This window comes from Equus quagga, chromosome 3 (assembly GCF_021613505.1).
Source record: "Equus quagga isolate Etosha38 chromosome 3, UCLA_HA_Equagga_1.0, whole genome shotgun sequence".
Taxonomy (NCBI): Eukaryota; Metazoa; Chordata; class Mammalia; order Perissodactyla; family Equidae; genus Equus; species Equus quagga.
This window is the reverse complement of record NC_060269.1, coordinates 36,138,331-36,159,820: the sequence shown is the minus strand read 5'-3', so window position 1 is coordinate 36,159,820 and position 21,490 is coordinate 36,138,331. Positions and strand designations below refer to the sequence as shown.

The 21,490-nt window shown below is 36.3% G+C and overlaps 1 protein-coding gene across 3 annotated transcripts in view; it reads left to right on the top strand.

The window, feature by feature from the left end:
• The window catches only part of NR3C2 (nuclear receptor subfamily 3 group C member 2), a 325,827-nt gene that overhangs the window by 10,013 nt on the left and 294,324 nt on the right, over window positions 1-21,490 (top strand). The gene's annotated exons all lie outside the window — the stretch shown is intronic.

Sequence of the window (21,490 nt, the reverse complement as noted above, 5' to 3'; positions counted from 1 at the left end):
AAATATTTGTGTTGATTTTGAAGAAGCGTATATAGGTGTTCCCCCGTCTACACTGCCTGTTTGTAGGTGTTTAGAAAAAGTTTGTTTTCCACTGCCTGTTACTATATTTACTTTAGCCGGCTGCTGCTAGATTTTTTTTTTCTTTAGCTATATAGTGGTTCACTAAAATTGCTTTAAATTAGTTTCTTTGTGGTCTTAGTCTTTTTTCTTAGCTGTCTTTATTAATCACTTCATGATTGGTTCTGAAAAATGAAATTGAACCCCAAACCTGTGACCCACAAACTCCCCATCCTCTTTGTCCTTTTCTAGCCAGGTTAATTGTATGGAAGTTGTGGTTTTCAATACAAATAAATCATTTCCTTAACTGTTGAGGGCTTTTAAAGACTCAGCACATCTAAATTTACTAAGTGGACAGTCTTGTTTTCTTACTCATATTAGAAGTGAAATATGTCATTGCAGTTTTGAATTGGTTTATTTATAACTTATAAGATCTGCAAGAAGACATACTTTACTTACTGTGAAATACCTGTTGGCTTTCCTTGCAGATAACATACTGTATATATTCAGAAAAAACAAGGAAGAGGTTTAGATATGACTAGAACGGGTGGCTCTAAGTTATGCAATAAATACTTGCATTGGACTTTGCTTCAGTACTGTTTTTTATTACATGGTTGCGATAAATGATCCCTTTATTGAACATGTAAAGAAGAGATTTCCTGGATATAGTTCATTCCGTTGGCATCTAGGAATACATGGATATTTTCCTTAAAAACTTTGTGGAAAGTATGTCCATCTCATTAACAGGATATAAAGTTTCTGTATGTATTCCTGTATCTTTCTGCTTCTATTCTGTTCTTTCCCGAACCTAAACCAGAAACTTTAATTTGTACATTCTTTTCCTTGTCGTGGGCTCAAATCATGCTCCTCTTGGTTTTATGGAAGCGTGCATTCCAGAACGGACACTTGTATGTTCCTACAGTTCTCAGTAGCATGGACCATCCAGTCATATTCTAATGCCGCCCCTCTCTCATAAATTCTAAACTCTTTAACACACGTCCTGAGATAGCATGGCTTTCATTAGAAGCAAACTCAGCATGTGTCCTGCTGCTAGTGCTTTGTTTTACTTTCAGAGAAGGAAATTTTGCGCGTGATACAGATATTTTTGTAAGGGATGTTTTAGTGAGTTAGTGGGAGGGAGGGCAGCCTGGTGGTAAGAGCGTGGCTGCTGTGGTTGAAATCCTAGCTCTGCCACTTAATTGCTTTGTGTCCCTGTGCACATTCCTTCACCTCTCTGGGCTCGAGCTTTCTCATCTGTAGAGGGGATTAACTAATACTCATCTCAGAGGTAGTTAAGAAAGTGAATTAATTTATGAGAAGTACTTTGAGTATTATCTGGTATATAGTATGCATTATAAAGTATATACATTTTAGCTACTGCTGTTAATGTTTGTTTTCATAATCTTTGCTTCCATTTCTTTGTTTTCTCTATCCTTCATCATATGAAATTCCACAAAATCTTTTAAAGAAATACATACATAATTAAAGGAAATACTTGATTTGTTGATAATTCTTATGATTAAGTTCTACTCTTGAATTTTTTTAATGATTAGGCACTATACATTTACTACTATATTTGTATTTATGCTCTTTTAGTTTTCAAGGCTATTGCTTTAGGTGATGATATTTCTAGTAGAAATACAAGAGATATACCAGTTAAAATTATGAATTCTCTTAAGTTTATTCTGTATCCTGTGTCTACTGTTTTAATTATAGTTTTCACACTCAACTTGTGAAGCCCCTCCTGATGGTCTAGTGACACATAGTCTTACAGATTAATAGGAATCAGTGACCTTGAGCCTACATGCATTTGTGGGCAGTAGAGGTGTTGTCTGGTATCTCTTCTTGAGTATTCCAAAATTCCTTGTATAGTCAGAGGGGATTCATTTTGTTTACATACATACTGGTATTGTGCTAGTTAATATAAGTTTTCTAAAAACTTTAATATCAAAGCTTTAATGTTATTTGAAATCTTTTATAGATTACTAATTTTTATAGCTTTTCCTGGTGAATATTGTCCCAGTCTGTTTGTTTTGATTATTCTCAGAATAAAGGCTCAAGCATCAGAGGATATTTAGATCTTTTTCTGGATTTCAGGCTACACATTATAATATTTAACTTCATCTAAGCTTCATCATTGGTCTCTTATTTTGCGTCTTTTGGACCAAAATTCAACCTTTTTGCCTATTTTGTGATTCATAATGATGATACCTCATTCCAGGGAACTTTGAATAAATTAACATATTAAAAATTGTAAAGGATCGAGGCAGTGCGTAACTGCTTCTAGGTTTCATGATATCCTTCATCTTTAAGTTGAACGCTAAACTGTTTTCTAGTAGATTTCAAAGTATGGTTTGGGTTCCAGACCTTTTCAAGGAGGTTCATAAAGTCAAAAATTATTCATTGGTAAAAGATCCATTCAAAATGGAAGACACAGACATGTGGATTATAATGTAATAGTGTCTGAGAAGTTCACTAATACTGTTTCAGATTCCACATTGCAACTAACCTTTAAGAAACTGCTCACTGTCAATTTTCAGTGTAATATCAAAGACGCACATCTGCAATTATATGGAAAAAAAACCATTAAAATGCTCCTTTTTCCAACAACATATCTCTGTGAGGCCAGATTTTCTTCATATACTTGAACCAAACGTCACCACACATTGAGTGCAGAAGTAGATATGAAAATTCAGCTGTCTTCTAGTAAGTGAGACGATAGACTTGCAAAAAATGCAGAACAGTGCCGCTCTTACTAAAGTTTTTCATTCTGGAAAATGTAGTTATTTTTTCGTAAATCTATGTTTATGTTAACATGTAATGACTTATTTTTAAATGATTTAAAATATTTTAATTTCTAATAAGGTAAATATCAATAGATATAACTCATATAAAGAAAAGTTCTTTGGTATCCTCAGTACATTTTAAGAGTGGAAAGATATCCTTAGACCCAAAAGTTCAGAATTACTGGTCTGTTTTATTCTATACCCCCTTTGGAGGTTAATGAAGAAAGAGGATATTACTGTGTTAGCCTTACTGAATATTCTGCTAAGGAAGGAGTGTTCTATCCAAATAAGAAGAATGCTTCTCATCTAGATTAATTTTTCAAGCTGATAAAAATGAGTAATGGCTGTGAAGTATGTGTTGTCTTCATTTCAGTCTGTGAGAGTGGTGACAAAAAGTCATCTATCTGTTAATAATTTCCAATGAATGGATTGTCTGAGTGCCAAATTGTAAAGTAAATTATGACAAAAGTTGAATGTAAAGCTCTTAGGATGGACACTGAACCTGCGTGTGCCATTTAGATTGGAGTTCCTCTGTCAGCTTGGACCGAAGCCAAACTGTGACCTTGAGTGAGTCACAACTTCTCTCAGCCTCAGTTTCTGTGTTTTAAAGAGAACAAGTTAAATGAGATGCTCTCTAAGGTCTGCCACTGAAACTGTTGAGCAGCTGTGTGGTTTCCCTGGAGTCATGTATGTTAAGAATCAAAATAGAAGTATCCTTAACATATTTCCTAATCTGGTTTCAAGTATATTTTAATCACAAGTCTGGCTCCGTAGCATCCAGGGTAGTCTGGACAGAAAAATGTCATTCCATTTACCATTTAAAAGTAAAAGTGGTAGGGGTGATCTGTCATTTTGCTTTGAAAAGCAGAGTTTTTTAAATCATATCTTTTATAAAATTTGATAGTTACTATGAATTTCTTGTTCTTTTAATGTATGCTATTCCTTTTGGAAGCAGGGTTTTTCTGTTGATAGAACATTGGATTTTTATGGTGATGGTCATAATCACTTTGATAGTATCATAACAAGTGCTAACATTGACTTAGACTTTAAAATGCAAAGTTTATTATTTCAAAGGGCATATTCTGGTAGGTTTCAAGACAAGTAATAAGATATTTGTCTTAATAGATGCTGCAGTTTTTCCATGATAGAATGAAACAATTTAGTAAATAACCTACATTTATCAATTGTCCCTGGAGTTTGTTGAAACTCACCTTCAATAATAAACGAAAAGCTTCAGAATTCAAGGAGTTTGTTACAAAGTTTGCCCTGTCTTTTAGTAAACTTTCTGAATAAACCATTGAGATATAAATATCTCTGTGTACTACAGAGTATGAAAGAATTTTGGGTTTTGGTCCAAGGGATTGGTTATTGGTGCTTACTATAATAAATAAATCCAGTATAGAATTATTTAGGTCATTTGGAAATAAAAACATGGAACTTTCTTTTTGTTGTTATTTTCTCATAATATTTTGATTTTGAAATTGCTAGTGTACCTAGAATTTCTCCAGGTTAGTGTTCTAAATAATATTTTTAGAAATGTTTTAAAAGGAGACTTTCTTCTGATGATTCATTCACTTTCATTGATTTTTGGCATTTTTGATAAGAGTGGTGATATTACTGAAAAAAAACTTTAGTGCTTTTTAATATACAAATCACTATGTACAGTTTACTTTTATAAATTTTGCTTTTAATGTCACAAGTATCCTAGGCATATATGTCAGTTTGTCCACCTTTTATCATCTAAAGTATTAGTATAGTTAGAACTATTTACTTCATACTTAAAAAATGAAGTAGAGATAAAAGCCCTGGTTTCAGTTAAATAAACTCAAATTGTTCAACTTAAGGCAGTTTGCATACGTACCAGGGACATGCTGAAACTAGGACCTGCAGATTTATCGTTTTTAGATTTGATGCATTTTGCAGTGTTGAAATTCTTGATGTGTCGACCCTTACTATCCTTGTAATGTTTAGAATAATATCAGATGTTATACTGACCACTGGTAGTTCAGGTGTAACACCACTTCCCCTAATGCTTTGATGTCATTAATTTTTTTTTCTCCACAGTAAGACGTTTTTTCCAGGCTTTCAACTGTTGCTTTAGTTTTACACTACTCATATACTGATTAAATGTCAGTATTGTTTTCTTTCATTTACTAAATTCAAATCGAGAGAGAAATATTGGCGTCTTGGTTATGTTTAAATATAGCCATTAAATTGTACATTTTTGTGGACTGCGCTCCAAAATTTACTAGTAAAAATCCAGGAAATATAAGCGCATTAAATGGATAATGTCTTCGTCTTAAATTTTAGAATTTCTAGTTTTAAACTTTTCCGGTATAGTCTTTGTTTTCAGTTTTAAGAGTTTTATTTTGTTCTTTATATAGTAAAGTAATGATGAAGTTAAAATGTAATTACATATAAGCATGTGTTACTTAATTGATGCTCTGGAAACCTCTAGATTTATGATTCTTAGTGGTATGGCCAAGGCCAAAATTTCTATGTAGAAAAGAGGTAGAAATTGCTTGTATTTTATGCAAGAAATAGAAAACTCTTGTCTAAGGAAGAAAAGAGGGCAAACCAAAAGTAATTTGAATATTTAAAAAGTGAATACCCTAGGGAGAGAGTGTGAGATAATAACTGGCTATCTGAATTCATAACTGTGGCTCTGACTTAATTTTATTAATGATGACTACTTCATTGGCGTGTATCCTCACCTTATATGTTAGGAGTTGTTGAGACGAATTTACAAAAATTGCAGCCTAAAATTGAATGAAATAAGGTTTGTAATCAACTTCGGGTATTCTGACAAGAAAAGATTATCTAGGCAAGTCTTGGAAAGTGTTGGGTGCGTGGGTCAGAGGTGGTATTTATCCTTAGTCTTGAAAATTTGCAGGGGGTGGGAGTGGGGTGGGTACTTCCCGGTGGAGGGAATTATGTGAGCAAAACCCTGGAGACAGGCAGAAAACATGGAGTGTGGTCAAGCTGTGTGGCGGGCTGTGGTATGGGGAATTGAAGGAAGAAAGCTTGGAAGAACTTAGTTGGAATAAGAAGGGAGTGGAACTTGAAAGTCACACTAACAAATTTGTACTTAATTTGGTAGGTAATGAGGAGCTGTTGAAACGTAGGAGCAGAGAAGTGGCGTGAGCTGAAGTGCACTTTGGAAAAACCTTAATTAGGCAGTGGTTGTAGGGTGGATTGGAGTGTAAAGAGCCTTGTTAAGAAGTTATTGCTACACTGCAGGAGGATGGGAACTTGGTTCTCTGGAGCAAGGATGTTGGGGGTAATGGAAAAAAGGGGAAGTCCAAAAAAATTGGAAGTCCATTACAAAGAACTGTAAACAAGGACAAAGACATTCTCTCACATAACTGCATACAACTATCAAAATCAAGAAATTAACATGAAGTTACTGACATCTGCTCCTTAGACATCATTCTGGTTTTGCCACTTATTCTAATAATGTCTTTTATATCAAAAAGATCCAGTTCAGAATTGTGTATCATGCTTAGTTGTCATGTCTTGTTAGTCTCCTTCAGTGTGGGACAATTCTTTAGTCTTTTTGTAGATTTCATGGCTTTACAATACTTTCGAAGATTAAAAGCCAGCTATTTTGTAGAAAGTCCCTTGATTTGGGTTTATGAGTTGTTTCCTCATGATTCGATTCAGGTGAGGCTCCTTTGGCAGGAATATCACAGAAGTGATGCTGCATTCTTCTCCTTGCTTCATAGGTGGCAAGCGATTTCCCTTTGTGCCATTTCTGCCCACTTGGATGACTTGCTTCAGGTGCTGTCGGCCAGTCTTCTCCATGGTCAAGTTACTCTTTTCCCTTTGCAATTTAAGAAATATTTTGGGAAGAGGTACTTTGAAGCTGTGTAAACATCCCATTCTTCATCAAACTTTGTTTATTCACTTAATTATCTATATCTGCATAGCATCATTGTTTCTTATTTGATTCAGCAAGTTACAGCCTGTTACTGTCCTTATTTTTGATGTTCAACTTGTTCTTGGTTTAGCCAGTGGGAGCCCATTCAAGCTGGTTTCTGTGTTCTTTTGCCATGTTCCCGTCATTTTCTAAGCACTTTCTTGCTTTAGGCCCATCTTGTATTTTTCTTGCCCCGGTCCTGGAGTCAGCCATTTTCTCCAAGGAGTGCCCCTATTCACTCAGACACTCCCCTCTGTGATTGAGATCTAACTCCACATTCTGGGTCACCAGGCTGCACTCCCCCAATGGATGGCCTACTTACTTCACTCAGGCGCTGACTCCCCCTGCTGGGCTGTCCTCACCCTGTGTGGGTTCTGATACCCTGCACTAGCCCCCATGAATACATGGATGTGCCCACCTCTGTGCCAACTCTGACTCTCTGTGGTGGGTGTCAGAGCCACCCGTGGGCTTTATGCCCCACCATGGGCTGTCACAGCTGTCCATACCCACACCCAACCGTCCCACTATGGATCTCTACTTTGCTATGTCTTTCCTAATGGCTTTAGGACTAAATTGTTAAAAGGAGAAGAGTTGATATTTGGGTAGAAGTGGAGAGTAAAGTGTGTGGAAAATTGGCGAAAACTCACATGTTAACAGCTTGACTGTCATGGATTTTGGAGAGCAATTAAGAGAAATGGAGTGGTCAAGAGGAACAGGCTTGGAGAAGGGATGGTTTATCTTGGTTTCATGAGTTTTAAGTTCCAGACAGCCTCTGATTGGAAATGGTGTAGGTGGAAATGTTGGTCTGGAGGTATGAGAGATTTCTTCATAGAAATGGTAAGTGAGGAGGTCAATGTGGGTGGTATTACCCAGGAAGAGAATGTATATATGACTCAAGTATAAAGTGTGTTTTACTAGGAATTTGGAGGAAATGAACCCCATGTAGGAAATGAGCAACACATCCTAATAAAGGAGATAGAGTTGTTTAGAGAATCAAGACGGTGCCGAGTCATGGATGCCAAAGGGAAGAATCACGTAGTCTTAGAATTTCCATATTAGAAGGGCTCTAAGGCTATCTATAAATCCTGCCCTCTGCAGGCACTAATACTGAAACTAAGGCCCAGAGAGATTACGTGCCTTTCCAGTACCATACAAAGCAGTTAGTAACAGAGCTGGGAGTAGAATCCTGTCTTTTGTCTATTACATTATCCTTTCCTTCCTGTGGGTGATGGTGGTTCAGAATCTGATGATAGGGCTGGGAAGACCAGAAATTAGACTGAATAGTTGGTGCTGGTGATTTTTCGAAGGAATTCTATAGAGTGGTGGGAGTGGGCATCAGACTGTGATTGGCAAAGGAGTAAGTTAGAATGAAGAGGAGAAACGTGGGGGATGTGGGTACAGTGTTTACTCTTGGGAGGCATCTGTTTAGTGGTAAAGAGAAAGGGGTCTAGGGAAGAGATCATAGAACAAAGAAACAGGAGGCTCAGAGAGAGGATTTTGTTGGACAGGTGAGATAGGAAGAGAGTATTGGATTTGTGCTGAGACTGAGATTGAAGATATAAGAGAGAGGGAAGATAATTGATGAGGGCGACATCCTGGGAAGGCGAGACTAGAAGTGAGGCTGCGGGTAGCCTTAGAATCAGATGTTTAACTGCCAGACTGAACCAATAGGTGTGAGCAGTTGCTGGCAGCTGGGGTCACCCTTTTATGGAGATGGAAACTGAACCTCAGACGGTATATACATGATTTACCTAAGGATGCATAGCCATGGTAAATGCAGAAAAAAATACTTGAGATAGAGAAGAAAGCTGAATGTCCTGAAAAAATAGGGAGATGGATCTTCTAAAAACGTAAATCAGATTATGTAGCTGATATCAAGCCCACTGGCTGCTTCTCATTGCAAGCTGCATGGAGTAAAATAATTTAGGGTCTGTAAAGCACTAAATGATCAGGCCCCTAACTACCTTATTTACTATCTGTTTCCTCCTTACTCAGTCCCCACACTGACCTTTCTGTGGCTCAGAGGAATCAAGACTCCTTTCTTCTGGGGGCCTCTGTACTTACTGTTCCCTCTACCAAGAAGGCTCTGCTTCCAGATTTTGGTTTCCTGCCCCTTCTTATCACTCAGGATTAGCTCATATGTCACCCTCTCAAAGAGGCCTCCCTGACCATTGCATTTAAAGTGATGACACCCTCGACCATCTCACACATTCCCTGTTTTGCTGTCTTCATCGCACATACCTGTCAAAGAGTACCTTTGTTTACTTCACTTCCCCTAACTAGAATGTGAACTTCCTGAGACCAGGGACCTTATCCATCCTATTTACCAGGACATTTGCCATCCCTAAAGCAGTGCTAGGTACATTGTTAATGTTCAGTAAATCCCAATTGAATGAATGAATGAATTGGTTAGCAGAGGGACTTAGGGGACAGGTATGTGTCTGGGGTGACCAGGTAAGTGTTAGTGATTGTGTAAGATTAATAAAATTATTGTTTAATAATAGTGAGAGTTCTATTGAGTTTAGCAAAAAATTGTTGTGACCTCTATCAGCATATTTTTAAGGATTTTCACAAAATAACCAACAGATGCTGTTCCAAATCTCAACAAAATAGAGTATTTGGTAATGGTGTATTCCAAACTAAAATGGTGACATTCTTAGTCTTTAAAATGAGGTCATTTATTTATTTTTAATTTGCAAACAGTATAATTCTCTTTTTGATGTGCAGTTCTGTGAGTTTTACCAAATGCATAGCAATGTTACCACCACTCATTCAAGATACAGAATAGTTCTATCACCCACCCAAATTCTTTTGTGTTGCCCCTTAATAGTCAGCCCTTCTCCTCAATCCCAAACCCTACCCATTTATGTGTCGTCCCCCCTGCCCCATACTTTTGTTTTTCCTAGATTTTCATATAAATGCAATCATACTTTCTATAGCCTTTTGATTCTGGCTTCTTTCATTTAGCATAATGCATTTAGATTCATCCATATTGTTGCATGTATCAGTAGTTAGTTTTTTAGTGTTGAGTAGTATTCCTTTCATGGCTGTACCACAGTTTGTTCATCCATTTACCTGTTAATGGGCATTTGGGTGGTTTCCAGTTTTAGCTATTACAAATAAAGCTGCTGTAAATATTTATATACAAATCTCTGTATGGATATATGCTTTCTTTTTTCTTCAGTAAATACCTACAAGTGGAATGGCTAGACCAAATGGTAGGTGTAGGTTTAATTTTTAAGTACCAAACTGTTTTCCAAAGTGGTTGTACCATTTTACATTCCTACCAGCAGTATGTGAGAATTCTGTTTCCATTACATCCTTGCCAACACTTGAGTCAGTCTTCTTAATTTTAGACATTATAGTAGGTATGTAGTGATAACTCATTGAGGTTTAAATTGGCTTTTCTCTAATGCCTAAATGGTATTGAACATCTTTTCATGTGCTTACTTGCCATCCCTATGCCTTCTTTTCGTGCCTGTTAACTCGTTTGCTCATTTTTGATTGGGTTGTTTGTTTCTTCTTTATGAGTTCTGTTATCAGTGTATTTTAATGGATTTAATTGATAGAAGACCTAGAACTATGAGAAAAATAGCTATTTGAAATTCTGTATTGGCCAAGGGGAAAATAATAGGCAATTTTCACATTATTTAGTACCTACTGTGTTCTTAATGTGGGTAAACAAACCAGATGAATATGAAACTAGCGAGATGTCTCCCCTATATTCCCATCTAGCTGGGAAAGATGACTCATGTGAGTTCATACAGCTCCTTTTTGGGGAAGAGTTCTTTGTGGGCTAGAATAGTCAAGGAAAACTTCATATAGAGGTGAGGTTTCAGTTGATATTTGAAGATCAGTGGTATTTGGTGAGGCGTAGAGAGGTATTACAGGAATAAGTAATTGCACAGGTCAAGTGTGTGGGCAGAAGACAAATGAAGCCTTCTTGGATGGGTTTAATGGCACTTGGAGAAAACTAGAATATGGAAATCTGTGAATGCTAAAAAGAAGTACTTGGAATTTTTAATATAGCACTATTAAACATTTTTTAACTTTTTTTAGCCTATTTAAATATTTTTTAACCTATGACATAGAAGGGCAGAAAGGTCAATCTGGTAAGGGAGATAGGAAACAGTAACTGAAACAAACAAAGCAGTGGAGAGGCTGTCGGATCGGTGATGCAGGCTGAGAAGATAAGGGCCTCAGTGGTTGGAAAGGTGGGCAAGGGACGGATATTTGGGGCAGTTTAAAGGACGAAATAGTTGCATGCGGGATTATCTGACCCAAGACCTGTTCCTTTTCCACTATACCCCTAAGCTGTGTGTGCTAACAACCCTACAAACAGTGGATTGCCTACGAGTATAGGGAAGAAAAACAGAGTTTTATAGTGATAAGGAGAAAACTTAAGTGTATAACTGTGACTGTAAGAGAAAAGGAGCAAAATAGTTGTGTTATTTGAAGGTAAAACCTGATAATTTCGATACCAAAATAGGATCCTGTTTGTTAGACTATGGAAACAATGCTCCCAGGAAATGGAAACAGGAAGAGCCAACTCCTGGTTTGGAAAGCAAACTGGTGAAAGATTATGTAAATGAATTAGAAATAGTGACATATGGAATTCTGATATACATACAAGGATATGGAGGAACAGAATCTCAGCTTGTTTGGAAGTCCGTGTATTGTGTCCTCAAGTAACTGGTGTTTGAATTCACAGTGCTCTTTCCAAAAGATGATATGTGCTTATTTTCCTCTGTCACATGGTAGAGTTTGTATTTACTTAAAAAATATTTCTCTGATAGGTATGAGAAGAGAGTCTGAGTGCAAAGTTTGGGAGTGTAAAGATGTAGTGGGAGCAGGTATTCTTTAATTTACTCCAATTTGGATTCTCACTGTATTTTTGAAATGGAAATTATGTTCAGAGAGGCTTTTATTCTTGGAAACTTTAAAGGTATGACTGAAGAATTTATGGTCATACAATACAAAGTATTTTGTTCTGCGTTTCTCTGTCATTTTCAGACCCAATTGAGGTAAGTGTACATGTGAGGTACTCCTTTGAGACTTCTGGAAGCATTTTGAGTTTTCTCTATGTGGTAGAAATATGATAATTTTGTTGACATATATCCTGTATTTTGGACTTGGTTGCTATGATTCAGGTAAAAACAGCATTTTTTTCCTCTCCTAAGTACTGTTTTTTAGAGAATTGAAGAAATTGACAGATGCCTAGAGCAGGGGAAGGAGGAGTTCTACACGGCAACCTTTCATCGTGAAAATCTAAAACTGATGGCTCTTACATTTATATGACTTCTGAAACATTTAACTCCATAGGAGGTTCTTAGATGTCCATCAGCAGGTTCCCCCTTTTTTCAAGCTAATGTTCACTTAAAAAGCCATAGACTTTTATAAGAGAGTATGATTGCATGAACTGTGTGTTTTCTGAAGGATGAATTTGTTGCCAGTACCTAAGAATGGAAGAAGTAAAGAATAGAAATCTAACTGTGAACGTGGCCTAGTCTCTGATTTTCATAACACTGAGGAAATATGTTTTTTAGCTCTTTTGTTTGTTTGGTTTTGTTTTGTGGGTTTTTTTGAGGAAGATTAGCCCTGAGCTAACGTCTGCTCCCAATCCTTCTCGTTTTGCTGAGGAAGATTTGTCCAAAGCTAACATCTGTGCCCATCTTCCTCTGCTTTATATGTGGGATTCTTGCTACAGTGTGGCTTAGTAAGCGGTGCATAGGTCCGCACCCAGAATCCGAACCGGCGAACCATGGGCCCCCAAGGCAGAGTGCAGAAACGTAACTGCTGCGCCAATGCGTTGGCCCCTGAAATATGTTTTTTTTTTTTTAATTTAATTCTTGACAATTCTACTCTAGCAGAAATAATCAAGTCTAGTATTATGAGGGTTTTAAGGAAAGTAGACATAAAACAAGTTAAAAAAAATCAATGTTTTATTTAATGGGTAAAATGACTAAATTTCCATGACTGTGTCAGAGTCCATACATAATGTCTCTTCCAGACATGTAACTGATGTTGAGCATGCTCACTCTGAGTTATTCAAGGCTTTTAATCAATGAATAATGATAAAAGTTTGCTCGTCATACTATTCTTAGACACTGTGTTGTGATGCTTTTGATGTTTCAGTTGCTTGACTTTCAAAGGGGGTGCCCTTCCCTGGTCCTTAACTCAAGAGAGGAAGGAGAGACTATTATAAGACAGAAAACATGGAGATTTTAAAAAGAATGCACTGCTACCCATGAATAACTAGATGAAGTAGCCATTGTATTTCCTAAACTCTCTGGAATATGTAGCAAATGACATTGCAATTAAAAGCACCCAATCCAAAAACGTTCTAGAGGTGGATAATGATGATGGTTGCACAACAATGTGGCTATACTTAATTCTGCTGAACTGTACCTTTAAAAATGGTTAAGATGGTAAATTTTGTTATGTATATTTTATCACAATGAAAATTAGTACTTAAACCTAACGAAAATGGGGATACCTTGCGTTGATGAAATTGGCACACTTTTTAATAAAAGATACCAAGCTATACTGAAAGGCCAGTATATGAGCCCCTGTAAGCAGAGGCTGAGCAGGGACTGTGTCATACTTAGCTTTGGCTCTTCTGCCCCATCTACTAAGTATGACGTCATATGCATGCTGTATTCAGTACTGATTTTCATTCAACAAGCATTTATTAAGCACTTGATTCTGTCAAAGCATGGTCCTGGGTGTGTGGTCAGACCAATGAAAAATTCCTCATGCTTTAGGAACACTCAATCGAGATACATGCAAGATGCCTTTGTAAAGTAGATTGTGGTAAGTCTTTGTCTGGAGGTACTAAATAATATTTTGAGGGCATACTTAGAAATTAAATATTAATTTCATTAATAAAATTACTTGCTGTTCATAAGTGAACTTACTGTGATTAGTCAGAACTCTTGGTTTGTAAACAGCACAGGAAACCATCTCAGACTAGCTTAAACAAAACAAAATCTCTTGGCTCACAAAATGGGAGAAGTTCAAGGGGTAAACCTCAGGCTTGGCTAGATCCCAGGTTTCAGATGGTGTTGTCATAAATTTCTTTCTCTCTCCATCTTTTGGAACTTTTCTCTTTCCATTCAACTTTGTTTTTGGGAACTATGGCCAGCATTATTAAGGACTTGCGTTTTCATTAGTTATTGATCCCAGTGAAAGGAACAGCCTCTTTCTTGATAGATTTTGATTGGCCTGGCTTGAATCTTGTGTTCAGCCGTAGGTAGAGACGGTGCATGCGTGTACATATATGCACGTGGCGAGTGGGTGCTTGGCCCCACCCAACCTCATGGACTAAGAATATAGAAAGATGGTTCTACAAAGTGTTCTGGGCAAACAAAAACTGTACTCTATATCAGTAGTTTTGAAAACTGATCATATAGTCAGTTATTAATTATACTTTATTTAAATAGAAACATTAACCACATTACTTGATTCTCTAAGCGTTATCATTAATAAGACTTTACTATTATTGAAGTGAGCTATCTAGTAATATTGAGAACTTGTGGAGGACAGGAACTTGATGATTGAAAAGGGCCAACGCAATGGTTTTTTAAGAAGGAGAAAAGATCTGGTAGTCTCTTTTGTGGAGTACATTTATAGATGCTTTAATGATGAGAAAATTTAATAGTAACCAGAATATGTTCCAAGAACTGCGTCCTGCAAATTCAGTCCCGTTCTCTGATACATAGGGAAAATTGGCTTTAATATAACTCTAAAAGGCTCATTAAATCGACCCCATTAATAAATATGGCTCTAATCATCCAGAGCTGCCCACCTAGGAGCATCTAAGAAGTGTCTTATATGTAGTATTTTCTTGGGCCTGTTCATTAAGAGCCTCTGCCATTTTGGGTACAAATAATATTTTCTTAGTGTGAGAGGATTACTAACAAAATGCACATATACTTGCTCTCCAGCACAATATACGTGTACTTACACATGTAGTTTTGCTTATGACTTCAGAAGATTCATGGTCCACCTCCTCCACCAACCATTTCATGAACCCATGGTCTCCAGGTTAAGAACCATTCCTCTTGGTTGTTGTTAAAGTATAATTACATGACTACAGAAAGAGGACCATAGTGATCGAGTACCGATAGGACATTTGCAGTTGAAAATGCAGTTTGAATTGTTTGTTCAACAGTAGTTCTAGGTTATAGATTCGTTCATATCATCTTGTAACATGGTAAGTATTTAAGCAAGATGACTATCTTGGCAAAAGAGTCCCATGAAATCGAAAGTGCTGAGTTGCCCATATACACAAGCCAGAGATATCAGTTGAAAAAGATGAGGATCAATAAGCTTGTAAATTTTTACAGGTAGAGATAGCATCATTTAGGAAGGATATTATCAGAAGTCAGAATAATCTACATAAATTGGAGAAAACGTAGGAAATGAATGTACAGAATGGTGCTGGAGAGGTAGGTCAACTTCAGGGCCATAACTTCCACTTGCTTGTTGCACGAACTTGAGCAAATTATCTAACCCCTATGACAATGAATTTCCACATCTTTAAAATAGTGACAATAGTCGTTACCTCCTGTGGCTATTGGGAAAGTTATCTGAGCTAATCCATGTAAAGTGCTGGCATTTAGTGAGCGTGCAATAAAAACTTAGTTATCGTTATTGTTGATTTTTATTGTTAGTTTCAGTTAGAATTGAAGTAAAGGAATAGGACAAATAAGAACTATGTGGGTAAATAATTGCTCATATGAAAGTATGATCTAAGAGATTCCATCATGAAAGGAATTAGCAATGTAGTTTTAATAAATTCAGCCACAAACTAATATTATTTCAGAGAGGAATTCCTTCCAATTCTTTGTGCCCTCGTGAGATCCTTAACTGAGAACTCTATTCTTTTATGAATTCCAAAAATAGAGATTATTATGAAGCTAGTTTAGACTAGTGATTCTCAACTCTTGTAGAGCGATACAAGTGAAGATTAAAATTCGCATATATCACATATTCCATGGCAGATTTGATTTAAAAGCGTTGTGTGGGTATGTGTGTGTGGGCAGTAAAGCAAATAGCACCATGAGCTCTTTGTTTTTCTGGTATTCGTAAAAATCAATACTCGACACAAAAATATTACTCACTAAGAATTGCTTATTATGGGCTGTAGCATAGAGAAGATAGGCTTCCTGGTGATATATTGTGATGGTTTTCACTTCCACCACTTCTCCCACTTCTGAAAACATAAGAAAGCAAACAAGTGAGTGGCTTTATTATAGGAAGAATCATGAACCTGTTTTGTGTTTCTCTTTTAAAAGTAACTAATTCACCAACATCAATATCCTTATTATTATTAACATTAACAAATTACTTGGCGCACAGTTCATGCCCTATTGGGTGGTACTCTAATTATAGGGACTGCTGGTTTAAATGAAATGCTGAGAAGTGGGTAAAAATGTCAAAAATCCCTCTTCCTTCTCCACAGTTAAAATCGCTAACTGTAATAATGCTGTTCAAATGTAAGAACTGTTGAGCTGATGATACCAAACATGTAGTTGTTATCTTCTGTGGACAACAGAATAAAACAAGAAGAAACCCTGTTAGGAACTTAGATGAGGTATGAAAAATCTGTTGACTCTATTATTGCTAAACATTGGGCTAGAATTATTGTTCAGGGAAGGCCCATGACAGCTTTTACTCTGAGGATTTTTAAAGGTAAGAATAGTTTTCATGTTCGAGATGCTTTTTATGTGGCTGTAACTAGAATAGAAATGTCTTAGATTATGACTTTTTCTCAGATTGAGTAATTCTGTTGTAATAAGTTAGCATATGTTGCTGTCTAGTCTAAAAACTACATGAGGATAAAAACATATTATGTAAAACCATGTATAGTATCAAGTCTTTACAATTCCACTATGCTTAAGATTTAATGCCAACACCATAGACCAGATAATTTCCACATGGCTTAAAGAGAACCTCAATCAAGAAAATCATTTAGTTGAACACATATCTGGCTCCTGGATGAAGAAGTATTTTATAAGATAGAGCAGTGGAGGAAAGCACACACACATGAGCTGAACATTTTGATTATATAAAAATGCAGGGGCTGGCCCTGTGGCCGAGTGGTTAAGTTCGCACACTTCGCTTCAGCAGCCCAGGGTTTCACCGGTTCGGATCCTGGGTGTGGACATAGCACCGCTCATCAGGTCATGCTGAGGTGGCATCCCACATAGCAGAGCCAGAAGGACCTACAGCTAGAATATACAACTATGTGCTGGGGGGCTTTGGGGAGAAGAATAAAAAAAAAAGATTGGCCACAGATTTTAGCTCAGGTGCCAATCTTTAAAAAAAAAAAAAAAAGAGAAAGGAAGCTAATGACTTTGTAGGTAGGTGTTGAGGTTCTTAAAAAAAAACAAAACAACAAAATGCCTGTATGCCAAAAAATTAAGATAGGAGTTGGTGATTAGGTTAATACCTCTATATTAAGAGCTAATACAGATTGATAAGACCATGAAAACTTCCAGTAGGGGTGGGGAAAAAAGAGGCAAAGAACATGAACAGACAGGTCATAGAAAAGCAAATACAGATGGAGTGTATGAACTTGTAAACTTAGTCATGCTAATAAATAAAGAGAAATGAAAGCAACAATTAGAAGCATTTCTCATCTATCAGATTTTCAGAGAGGAGAATAAATGGTGGATAGATGTATACCACTGTGAAAGGAAGTCAGTGGGGAGTGTAGAGATAAGTCATTTGGTAGCAGGTACCATCGGAAGTAGTGTCCTGTAGTACCAGAGCGTGAACTCTCCAGCCAGATGGCCTTTTATGAAACTCAGCTTTACCGTTTATGAGCCATGTGACCTCGGGCAAGTTACTCAGCCTCTCTGTGCTTCAGGTTCCTCATCTGTAAAATGGAGATAGTGATAGAAATTACCAAATAGAATCATTATAAGGGCTCATTGAATTAGTATATGTAAAGTGCTTAGAAAAGTACTTGCCTATAGTAAGCCCTATATAAATATGTTTGCCTTATTGTTAGTATTAATTATCATTGCCTTTATGTACCTCAAAAAATCCAGTTTCTAGGACTATATCATCAGGAAATTATTATATATGTGGACAAAGATTTGTGTATAATGGTATTCATTTTAGCGTAACTTACAAAAATTTAAATAGCTTTTTCCCAGTGAATTGGGGATTAGCCAAATCTTGGTGAATTTATTTTTATTATTATGTAATATATGCAGTCATTTCTATATAGAAAATTTAATAGCATGGGAAATCATTAAAATCTAATTTTTTTCATTTAACATTATATATTCAGCTATATTTACAGAGTTTGTGTGCATATTTATGTATGTGTATATTTCATTCTCAGTGGAAATAAATGTGTATATTTCCTTCTCAATGGAAGGAAACACCTCAAAATCAGAAGTAGTTATCTCTGAATAATAAAATTACTGCTTTTATTTTTCTGTCTTGTATTTACCAAATTTTCTACGGTGAGAGTGTATTATTTCTACAGTGAAAAATTATTAAAAGAGCGCTAGTAATGATTTCATTTGAGTGTAGGAAATCTCTCACATATAAGAACAGGATCATCTTTGCCTCCAGGTGGCACTACCATTTTCACAGAGAAGTAAAGAATTCTGGGCTGATGGGCATTTTGTTTAGTTACGATCTATACTTGACGTATATGTTTGCCTTGCTTTCCAGACCAGCCCTGGAAGACCTAGGTGGGTTTAGGAGTAAGATTGTGGAGATAAAGAGGTGGGTAGGCCCTGCACGCACCCCTCAGAATGTTCCTCTGTTTTTTGCAGGTTATGCCTGCTTCTAGATTCTTTAAGTGTGTAGGACCATTTGTTGAACATCTATTAAAACTACTTGAGAATAAATTAAATTGTTATGTTTATAATTATCTGAATAAGTAAGCATGACGAATAAAGCAGGTTTTTCATAATATAGTTTATTTCCTAAGCTAATAGAGGAACTTAAGAGCTATTAGGACAGAGTAGAAATATTGCATGAAAAATCCATTATCTTCACATTTATTTCTCCTCTACCTTAACGATCTTTCCTCTTGTTCCACTATGGGGTCCCCGTTTTCTCAGGCCTGAAATCTGACCCTTTCAATTCCTGTAGTTGTGTAAGAATTGTTCTTTCAGGTACTTAGAGTAGATGAACATCTTTTGACTTTTATTCCGTTTTTTTTTTAAGTTGTGTGGTTCTCACATAAAGATCCTTTAGCTTAATAATATGAAGAAAAATTAAATGTGGATAAATGTGGAAGAGTTTCATTTATTAATTGGTATTAGGTGAATCCCTGGAAATTTGTAAACCTATTTTTTTTGTAGGCTATTCAGTTGCAAGACATTTTAAAGATTGGCTTTTATGTATAGTATGAAATTTTTATTGTTTTAAAAACTCCGAATATTATTGATAATGTCATGGTTTGGAATTCATCTGCTGACTGGATAGTGTATCCATTGAGGCTCTGATGACCATGGAAATAGTGATTTGTCTAGATTTATATTTATAATTATTCAGCTGTTATTGCTAAGCAGTATTTATAGTAAAAACTAAATTTTTCGTGAGGCAAATTAAAGGGAAAATAATTTTTACATAAATTTCCTTTCAGAAGTTCTCATGATTAACATCAGTATATATTACAAATTATCCCCCCAAAGACCTTAATGTATTTAAGGTTGACCTACCAGTAATAATTTTTGGCTGTATTTTTCAAAAGTGGCATAAAGTTCAGAGAGGAATTACTTAAGGTAGCCAAGAGTCAAGATGGATTATGGTTACCTCCTGGGAAACCGGATCAGTTGAACCAGACAGAGGCCAAATCATCCAGACAGGGGTTAGGAATTGTCACATGATACCTTATTTGTCTCTTTCTTTATTATTTTTTAAATTAAATTACCAAAGACAATCATAATGTCCATATTTTGCCACCCAGATTTAACACATGTTAATTTATCATTTGTTTCAGATCTTTCTTTAAATTAGAGACAGAATATTACAGATGAAGTTCAAGTCCTATTTGGATCCCCTCCCTGCCTTCCCCTTCCTCTCTGTCTTTGCAGAGGCAGGCTGAGTCAAGGTCATGTGTATTCTCTGCCCATCTTTTTATTGTGCATATATATCTATATGCGTATGTTCAGCAATTTTACAGAAATGCAAACATCTTAACAATTTTTGAGCTCTAGGTGTGATGATGCATTTAGATCCAGTTCATTCCACCGTAGTTCCTTCATAGTATTCTGTCACTTCTCTGTCTCCCTGTTAGTGGGCATTGAGGTTGTTTCCAATTTTATTGTTAAGAAAAATAGTGCTGCAAAGACCAATTTTGTAGATGTTTCCTTATACACATGAGCAAAGATTTCTCTAGGATATATAATTAGAAGTAGAATTTCTGGGTAAAGGAGAATGTATGTGTCTTGAATTTTATAAGTTTTGTATGCTGCTGGGCAGTGTATTTGTAATGGTTTACATAGTCAACAGCATGTGTGAAGCACTGATTTCCTCACATCCTTGCTGACCTTGGGAGTAGGAAATAGTGTTTCATTTATAGTTTACAAGTGGATCTCCTCATTAGGTTACTTTTGGCTTGTCTTCTGTTTATTGATTTATAAAAGCTGGTACTCCGTACATTCCAACCTTTGGGTATGTGAGTTGAAAACATGATCTCCCAGTCTGTGGTCTATCCTTTAACCTTGTTGTGGTATTCTTTTTCATACAGTTGATTTAAATTTTGATGCGTATTTTCAATTTTTCTTACTTAAGGTTTGTGCTTTATATACCTTGCCCGAGAAAGCCTTCCCCACCTTACCTTCGTAAAGATATTTTCTGATATATATTTTCAGTAGCATTTCTGGTTTTCTTTAAGTTTTAAAACTTTTCATGCAGTAGTTGATGAACTCTTTCATCAGAAATTTTTCAGAAATGTGGTTACTCTAGGAAATGATGTGTTGCTGCTGCCATCCTCTAGAATAATCTTTATGGCAATAGGGGTAATCTCCTTTGGTGTTTAAGGGTCTAACAAGAGAAAACAGTTACCAAGAGCAACTGCTATGTAGCTATTTCGAAGCTTTCAATAAACATCAGATACAACATAGTTGGGATTGTGTTTATTTCTTATTTGGTTTTGAGATACAAGTATCTGTGAAAATAATACGCTGGTCTAGGAAGATGAAACAGGGAACTTCTAGTTTTGATGATCACAGTTATCAGTGTAGATTTAGGTTATTATCTCAAACTTCTTTGGAAATAAATATAAGGCTGTGCAGACTGGAAAAGCTCAAATGATATAAATTTGTGCTCTATACTCTCAACATAATGTGTCGCCTGAAGTGTGATAGGAGCGCTCACTAGTCCTTTGGGGAGGGTCCCTAAATAAGGCACATATATTCACAGTGATGTGGTCTGGGTCAGAGGGGCAGGGCTCTGTCACACATTAAAAGACAAAAATTACACACTTCTGGAAAATATAAGTAAGTAGAAAGAATGTTCATGATCTGGGAAGGTGCTGGCAGTTGAGTTTTTGAGGCTACAGTTGGTGTTGCCATTATAAGGCTCTCAGACGAACCTATTTTTTCTTCCTAAGAAAGGAAGGAACATTTTTTTTAGTGTCTTTCTCCATTTCTCTTGCTTCTGACTCTCTCTTCTGTTTAAATTACCGATAGACACTGCCTGCATTTTATCATCGAAAGGCTAAATCTGAATCCCCAAACTGTGACTACTT